Raw genomic sequence first — 9,149 nt, forward strand, 5'->3', positions numbered from 1 at the left:
AATTGCAACAACCTGGGGTAGATTTTTTAATGTAAAAAATGCAACTACTCTGCAGCAATACTAAACACTACATATGGAACATTGTGGGTTTCAGGAAGTGAGCAGGTATGAGGATTGTGACAGAATTTGCTAAGACCAGACCCTGGTCAACATCTAAGTTGTTGCACATCTCCACAAGATTGCAAGCACATCAGTTCCTTGCAACATCTAGGGAAGTGATGGCGAATCTATGGCACGCGTGCCAAAGGTGGCACTCAGAGCCCTCTCTGTGGGCACATGTGCCATTGCCCCAGCACAGAGTTTGGCAGAGTCTGTTACTAGAAAGCCAGAGGAACATGGCACTTTGCAATAAATAAGTGGGTTTGGGGTTGCAGTTTGGTCACTCGGCTTCTAAAAGGTTCACCATCACTGATCTAGGGTAAAACAGTCCTTATAAACTGGGAAGAGAAGAGAAGGTATGACTGAGTGTCTACAGTCAGCCCTCCACATTTGCAGCTTTGATTTTTACAGATTTAATTATTCCTAGATTTAATTTCTATATTCTCTACCAATCTCTAGATCCTCCAGCTTGACTCTCTTGGAAGTTGACCATAAGAGTCATGCTGGAGGACCTACAGATTCCTAGAGAAAATACTTCTGTAGGCATTGTTATGTCCTTCTACGGTCAGGTTCTTGCTGATGTTGCCCACAGTGTTGCACTATAAGACCTAGATATTTCTAGAGATGTATTCTCTCAGGTAAAAAAAAATGTTGTTTTTTTTAATTTGTAATTTTTCCACTTTCCCAGGGATCCTATGTTCCTAAGCCCAGTGAATGTAGAGGGCCCACTGGTATATAAACAATCCCTAATTTCTGTGCTGGAACATACTACTGTGCTATGAGACAAGCAGTGTGCTACAAGGGAACAGTATTTTCCAAAAGCCCAGAGCCCACAAAAATTCTCAATCCTTTTTGTTGCTATGCTCTTGCCTCCTTCCCATCATTATCTCTTTGGAGTGGGTTGCTATTGCTTCTATGCACCTGCCACAAATGGATCACTGATCACTCTCACTATGATGTACAGTAGGCCCTTGGCATCCACTGGGCTTTGATTCCAGGACCCTCCATGGATAACAAAATCCATGGATGCTCAAGTCCCATTATATGCAAAGGTGTATTAAAACGTTGCCTCTTATGTTGTTGCTGTGTGACTTCAAGTCATTTCTGACCCTAAGGTGAACCAAGGCAATATTTCCACTGCTGAAGAGCTCTTATTGTTGGGAAGTTCTTCCTAACATTAGGTGGAATCTCTTTTCCTGTATTTTGAATCCATTGCTCCATGTTCTAGTCTCTGAAGCAACAGGAAAAAAGCTTGCTCAATTCTCAATATGACACCCAAATATTTAAATAGGGCTATCATGTCACTTCTTAACCATCTCTCCCCCAGGATAAACAAATCCAGCTCCCTAAGTCTCTTCTCATAATAAAGCATGGTTTCCAGAACATTTTGGTTGCCCTACTCTGGACATGCTCCAGTTTCTCAACATCCTTTTTGAATTGTGGTGCCCAGAAGTGGACGCAGTATTCCAGGCGAGGCCTAACCAAAGCAGAATAGAGTCACACTATTACTTCCCTCTATCTAGACACTGTACTCCTACAGATATAACTGCGGCCCCGTACAGACAGGCCAAAATAAAGCTGTTTCTAGTCATTTTGGAGTAAATGATGCATGAGTCCTAAGAGTCCATAAGCTGCACCAAAGCTGCGCTCCAGCCCTATTAGGATTCTACAATATGGAGAAGATGTATTATAGGTATTATAGGGAATGTTTAATGTCCAGGGCATCTTAATAGGCTGCCACCTAAGTTCTGTATAGCAATATAAAATGTAATCTAAATGCACATGGGTATACAATATTGCCATGGAACAGAGGTATCAGTTCATAACAGGCACCCAGAAGAAAAAAGTAAACAGCAGACCGGAGGTACAAAGAGCCAGATGGACCCATGCAGCAGATTCACACTTCTCTTTTCCAAAACTACCTGGAGAGCTTTTTCCTCTGTTTTTGTTTTTTAACAACCCAAGAAAGGATATGGAAAAGCTTGCATATATTTAATGTCTTTTTTGTCACCTAATAAAGTTATTATCACAACATTGATTCTGCATAGCCTTAGCTCCTATGTTCCTATTTAGCCTGATCAGATAGTGGGGTTTATGACATCATGTTCATTTTACAGAGTGCCTCTTCTGATCTGCTGATTATCTCTTGGGGGGGGAAAGTGTTCCCCATCCTGCATTGCAATTCAATAGGAAACAGGGTTTGAGTAACCTTTGTTCCCAAGCTCATTCTATCAGAAGAGATAACAACCATACAAATTCCAAGAGAGATCTGTGACATTAAAGTACATTATGTACTAAGATGACCTCAGTCCTCCCTCATAACGTCATTGAGGGAGGGACAAGCAAGGAGTTATGTTCATCTGAGAGAAAGTTAAATCACAGAGACTTGGCATCTGCTCAAACCTAGTTAGCCACAATAGGCAGAAAACTGCATACAGTCTTGTTCGCACACCATGGTCTAGCATCATGATTATGACTGACAGAAAGCCTCAGGCTCTTGTGCTCCCTGCCTCCCTTCTGCTGCCTGGCCACAGAGGAAGGGTTCAAAGGCATTTTAAATTAAACACATCTTGCTGTGATATCCAAACATATACAAGCTGTAAATAATATTTTCTCACGTTCATTGAAAAAAGCCATGTTTGAAGCATGGCTTATGAAGCTGGCTTGTGCCTACAAACTATGGTTTAAGATGTAGCTGTAATATTAAACTACAGTGTTAATCTAAAATGTACACAGATGTTTTAGATTGCCTGTCAGTCATGTTAAATAAGAAGAGGAGGAGATGTGGCCTGTTGCATCTTAACACTAAAGTATGGTTTACCAATACAGCCTGCAGCTTAATTATTCCTACGAAGCATTATATTTAGACTAAACCATGGATAGTTCTTATTCTGAAAAATATCCATTTAATATATTCATTTCCCATCTTTCCTGAGAGATGTCATGCATCAGGTTCCCTCACCCAGAACTAGATTTCTGTTAGCTTCAGCTGTATTGTGCATACTGATGTGCCCTAACCCCACTAAAGTTAATGGAAATCACTTCAGTGCGCAAGAAAGGGAACAATTACAGAACAGGTTTTGGATTTGTGATTTATACACAAACTAAAACCCATCCATTAATCTTACCAGAATCAATAAATCTTCTCTGTATTACATGAATGTCTTATAATTTGGTGATGCGAACCATCTCCTACAAATTTTGTCACTATCCTCAGACTCAAAGATATACAAATGCAGATTTAGTCACCTAAGTGTTAGCATTCACTTGTATATGGAGGCAGGGGGGGGAGATAAAGAAACAGATAGAATATCAGATGTTTACAAAACTGAGCTGAGAGTATCAGCACTTACATATAAATGCCAAGGGTCACCAAGTTGTGGGCGACTATGGCTTTACTATCTAGTCTCAAAGCATAAAACCACATTTTTCCCATTTCCCATTACCTCCACACTTTTCCTAGGGTGGTTGCAAGGGTTTAATCCACCAAAAACAGCTCTCCTGCAAATCCTAGATATTTTAAAGCCGGTTATTCAGGAGCAGTGCTCTGTGAACTGCACCCAAAGTTTTCACTTCTCCTGCTTTCCTTGACAGCTGTAGAAATGTCACCTTGGAAAAGCAGCAGCTGTTAAGAATTATCCACTTAGCTGAGCTCTCCCTCGAGTTCTTTAATTTTATTGCAAATGAAGGCACAAGGTGGAAAGGCAGAATGGAAGGAGTGGGGGAGGGTTCCTCCCCACCCTTTTATTTGTTATGCACAGATCCAGGTCCTACTTGCATTCTTAAGAATGGCAGCCTTACAAAACTGTTGGGAAGAGTCTCCAATTCCACTCATGCAAAGGTTCCTTTCAGACAGCAGTAATTAAAAAGATGGAAGCAAACTAAAAGAATGCAAAAGCACAATGACACAAACAGTACTTAAGTAAAATAAATGAGAGGAGATTTGGAGTACTCCATTATATGGGTGAGTTCTTTAGGAAGGCCTGTGACCTCAAGAGAAGACCTGCATGTGTGGTCGACCTTTGAAGGCATGAAGACAAAAAAAATACATCCATAATTTTAGACAGCCAAAGAAATTATTCATACAGGCACACACTTCCATCAAACACAACACTGACCCATTGAAGAAAGGCAGAGACAAATAACAAATTATAATAGTTGTTCAGATAGTGATGGGAAAAAAATGATGAACTGAAGAACTAGGCAGTTTTAAAACAATGAAAAGTACAGCTATCTTTGTTGTATCTCCTTTACCATATATTACACAAACAAATACACAGACACACACCCCTTGAGTTCCGCATCCCCACAGTCTCAGCAACTTTACTGCATTCAAATTTTTAGTAGTTTTTCGAACATATTCCAAGGAAATAATGAATTGTTTCGAATGACAGTCAGTGACTACAGTGGATCGCCTGTAGGGAGAGAACACTATGGCTATAGTCATGAGTTTACATTTTTAAACTGTATTTGCCTTTTTAAATACACAGAATCTGTTTTCCCCAGTATTAGAAATACCAGAATGTGTTACCATAAGCAGAGGTACCATGACGAGAGATTATTTAAGTTGCTTTCATCCTTGTTTTTTGCTACTGTCACAACAGAACAATTTTTTTAAAAACCTTTAAAATACATTAGACCTGAAGAGGCAGCAAACTGCTTAATGTTTTCCTCCACTGGCAGGCATTTTCAGAGCGTAAGAGACCAGTCTCTACTTTAATATGTGCGTGGATGTGTGTTAATGAACTGTCCAGCTGACCATTGCTCACTTAAAAATCAATGGTGATGCAACCACAGACATACAACCCAAGTTCAGCAAGACCGCCGTGGATGGCAATGTTCCAGAGACAGCGGCACTAACACAGCAACAGATACCAAACATATTTTTGGTGGCATTACCTGAATCTCTCATTGCGTCGCGTTCATCCCTTTCTGCATGATGATATCAAGCAGGGAAACAGTCAGCCGCTTACAGGCAGGAGGCGACAAGCAGGAAGCACAGTTGTGACAGAGCTTTGTTCTGCCTGCAGTGAATTACAGGAAGCCAGGGTTAGACAGCAGTAGCAGCAGCAAATTAGGAAATCAAAGTACCCCTTTTAGCCTGGAAATATACATATATTGGAGATGGCAGGGTGGCAATGATTCAGAATAATCTATTTTGCACGGCTCTATTTAGCCAGCATGTAAGTTTCTCAGCTATCTTCCTTATCGCTCTTTCACGAAACAGCCTACCCTTCAGCAATCCCCCCCTAATGCCAGCAAGAGAAACAGGCACCCTGTAGCTATTACAGAGTAGAGTTGATGTGGATGGAGTAGAGTTGTCTGTCTAGATATATATACATACATATATTCAGCTGCCGATCAACTTGCATAATCAGACATTTCTGTTAGCATCACCTCAACTCTCTAGCAAGCAAGCCACAAGCTTCCCTTTTTATATTAACAAAAATGAAAATTAAAAAGGGTGTGTAGGTTTTTGGAACAAAAGGCTTGCCCCCTCCTCCCAGACAGAAGGAAGCATGCAAAATCCTTGTCCCTTTTCTCTCTCCCTCCCTGTCTTTATTTTTCCTTTTTTTTTTTGCAACCCGCAATGCTCATCTCTACCCCAAGCTTCTGCTCTTTCGCCTTGCCCTTCCAGCAATCACTTCACCCCTGTCAAGCAGAATTGGCCAAATGGAAAGACCTCAGCATCTGTCTCTTCTCCTTTTGGTCCCTCCTCCAGAAGAAGAAGGGGGGGACAGAAATCCATGCTGGAGGTACAAAAAGAAAACATATCCCATCACCACCATTCCCAGACTACACTCCCTGCCTCCTTCCTACCCACCCACCCCCCAAAAATCTGCAGCTGGCTGGCTAGCTGGCTTAGAGGCAACTTGCTTTTTCCTTCCTTTGGACTGCAAGCTGGGAAGTAATTTTTTGAAAGGGAAAGCAGAGGCACAACACACAGTTTTCACTGCTAGCAAATGAGGAGGCTGGGTGGAAGTGGATTGTCCTTTCACACATTTGGCCAAACCTGGAGGAGGCATCTAAGGACATCTTTTCATCACACCAAGACCCCCCCTCCTTTCTCTCTCTGTCTCTCACTCTTTCACACACATACACACCACACACAGTCTTGCCAGTCTTCAAACCCACTCCATCCCTCCCCCAGTTTGAATCTGCTTGCTTTTTAAAACCCTTAAATGACCATTCGGTGACTTTAGGTTGCCTGTTGTTGTTGTTGTTGTTGTTGTTGTTATAATTTCTTACCTACCTCTCCTCATGGACCCAGGCGGGGAACAACAACTAGACCAACAAATATGCCTCAGTTAAAAACACATCAGTTAAAAGATTCAGCAATTTACAAGAACAAACAAGACACATAGGTATGAAAACAATGTACCTTTACAATTCATGGTTTATTATTTACAATTATCACCCTCCCCCCCCCCCCCTCTTTGAAACTTCAGTCTATGGGAAATATACACACACACAAACAAAAAAGAGATGTCCAGAGGGGAATCAAACAAGCTGAGGATCCCCTGCTACTCCCATTATTATAAAATTATTATTATTAGCTCTGTCTCATGCTGAGCATTGTATCCCCCCACCCTCAGTGTCCTACCCATTAAACAGGAACCCCATTATTATAAATATTTATAATAATGGGGGTCTGCATATAGGGCCTTGAGTCCCTTGAGTCGCTATATTGGGAGAAAGGCGGGATATAAAAAGATAAAATAATAATTGCCTCTGTCTCATACTGAGCTTTGCAGACCCTCACCCTCAGTGTCCTACTCCCCATTAAAGAGGACCCGTATTACTATAAATATATTATTGTTGTTATTATTATTATTGCCTGTCTCGTGCTGAGCCTTGCAGACCCTCACTCTCAGTGTCCTACTCCCCATTAAACAAGCCCCCCATGTGTATAAATTATTATCATCATCATCATCATCATCGCCACCACTTATTACCACTTCCCCACATGCTAAGCCTTGCAGACCCTCACTTTCAGTGCCCCACCCATTAAACAGGACCCTCATGATTATAAATTTATTATTATTATTATTATTATTATTATTATTATCATCATCATCATCATCCTTATTACCACTTCCCCACATTCTGAGCCTTGCAGACCCTCACCCTCAGTGTCCCACCCATTAAAGAGGACCCCCATTATTATAAATACTGTATATTATAATCATCATCATCACTACCATTTTCCCACATGCTGAGCCTTGCAGACCCTCATCCTCAATTATTAAACAGGACCCCCATGATTATAAATGTATTATTATTATCACCATCATTATTGCCTCTGCCTCATGCTGAGCCTTGCAGACCCTCGCCCTCAGTGTCCCACTCCCCATGATTATAACTATATTATTATTATTATTATTATTATTATTATTATTACCACTTCCCCACATGCTGAGCCTTGAGGACCCTCACCCTCAGTGTCCCACCCATTAAACAGGACCTCCATGATTAAAAATATATTATTATTGTTATCATCATTGATACCACTTCCCCATTGCAGACCCTCCCCCTTCAAGAGGACCCCACTGAGGCTCCTTCATTGCAGGGCATTCAACAGTTTGGGCTGAAAGGTGCAGAGACAGAGGGTGCAACAAGAGGGGCACCTTCCCCTTCCCTGGCTACAGCTGGAGGCACTTTATCCTCCTCTGCCTGGCCCCTGGAAACTTCCCTCTCTGCCCCCATAACACTCAGCCCCAATGCCTGCCCTGCTGCAGACCCCAAAGGCAAGGCAGAGCTGGCTTACCGCCTGCAGCCTCCACTTCTCCTTCCATCCACTGCCAGCAGCGACACACAGAGAGACTGACTGAAGGGGAAGAGACACACACAGCTTGCAAGGCTAGGCTCCGCCCACGCCACGCCCACCCGCTTCGAAAGCGCTTTGGGCGTTCACACGGCAGCCCAGAGAGGCACTCCTTTCCCAGGACTTGTCCTATATGTCCTATATACATTTCAGCCTGCTGTCCAGAGAGGCTGTCAACCATTTTGAGCATGAATTTACATTTCTAGGAGTGTTTATTTATTTATTAGTTTTAAATTGTGTGAGCTGTGGAAATTTAATTTCCAATTTTGGGGGCTTTACAGTATAAGAAGGACTTAAAACAAACAGGTGAAAACACTATAAGCCATTTCTATTGGTAACAATAAATCAATCAATCAATTAACAAAAAATAAACAGAGAATAATAATATTTATTTATTTATTTATTTATTTATTTATTTATTTATAGCCCGCCTCTCCCCGGAGGATCAGGACGGGTTACAACCAAAAATAAAACCTAGCAAAATAATAACGCAATCCCTAATCCACAATTTAAAATATGACAGCATAAAAAACAGTTGTTTAAATCGCAATTAAAATTGCAATAAAATTTAATCCTCATTGCAACAAGGCGGTTTAAGAGAAAGCGCAAGTACTATCACGTCCTCCATTTCTCTTGAGTGTCCTACATTTTGAGGTGCCCTTCCCCTCCTCCAACCCCTATTTCCCACCAAAAAGTGTAAGTCAGTCACACAAACAATAAAGCTAAGGAGAAGGGGAAAACCTCTGGCAGCTTAAAGTCCTGTTGTTGTTGTTGTTGTTGTTGTGTGCCTTCAAGTCGTTTCTGACTTATTATAGCCATCCTATCCTGGGGTTTTCTTGGCAAGTTTCTGCCCAATAGGTTTGCCATTCATTGCCACCCTCTGAGGCTGAGAGAGTGTGACTTGGCCAAGGTCACCCTAGTGGGTTTGTATGGCCCAACAGGGATTCGAACCCAGGGCTCCAGAATCATAATTCAAATGCTCAAACAACTATGCCATGCTGCCCCTATGGATTTATTTTTATTTTATTCATTTCTATGCCGCCTTTCTCCCAGAAAGGGACCCATGGCTGCCCACAGGGGGGAAAAACTTTAAAAAATTACAATAAAAAATTTAAAACAATTAAAACCATGTAGTTAAAAAAAACAGTATAAAATGACATAAAACATACAAATGTTTTATATATATACATACATACATACACACACATACATGTTTTATATTATA

At 41.3% G+C, this 9,149-nt stretch overlaps 1 protein-coding gene across 3 annotated transcripts in view; it reads right to left on the bottom strand.

Annotated features, from left to right (window-relative positions):
- The window catches only part of LOC149316968 (E3 ubiquitin-protein ligase RNF152), a 64,543-nt gene extending 56,621 nt beyond the window's left edge, over positions 1-7,922 (bottom strand). Inside the window, exons 1-2 of one of the 3 annotated variants that reach the window (XM_089516597.1) lie at positions 7,868-7,922; positions 4,999-5,123 (exon numbers count right to left, since the gene is read on the bottom strand). The gene's annotated coding sequence lies outside the window, so the exon portion shown is untranslated. The other 2 variants (XM_089516599.1, XM_089516600.1) reach the window with 2 other exon arrangements.
- Positions 7,923-9,149: the final 1,227 nt, after the last annotated feature.

This window comes from Sceloporus occidentalis, unplaced genomic scaffold (assembly GCF_023333645.1).
Source record: "Sceloporus occidentalis isolate IW3139 unplaced genomic scaffold, rSceOcc1.0.p SCAF_3, whole genome shotgun sequence".
Classification (NCBI taxonomy): Eukaryota; Metazoa; Chordata; class Lepidosauria; order Squamata; family Phrynosomatidae; genus Sceloporus; species Sceloporus occidentalis.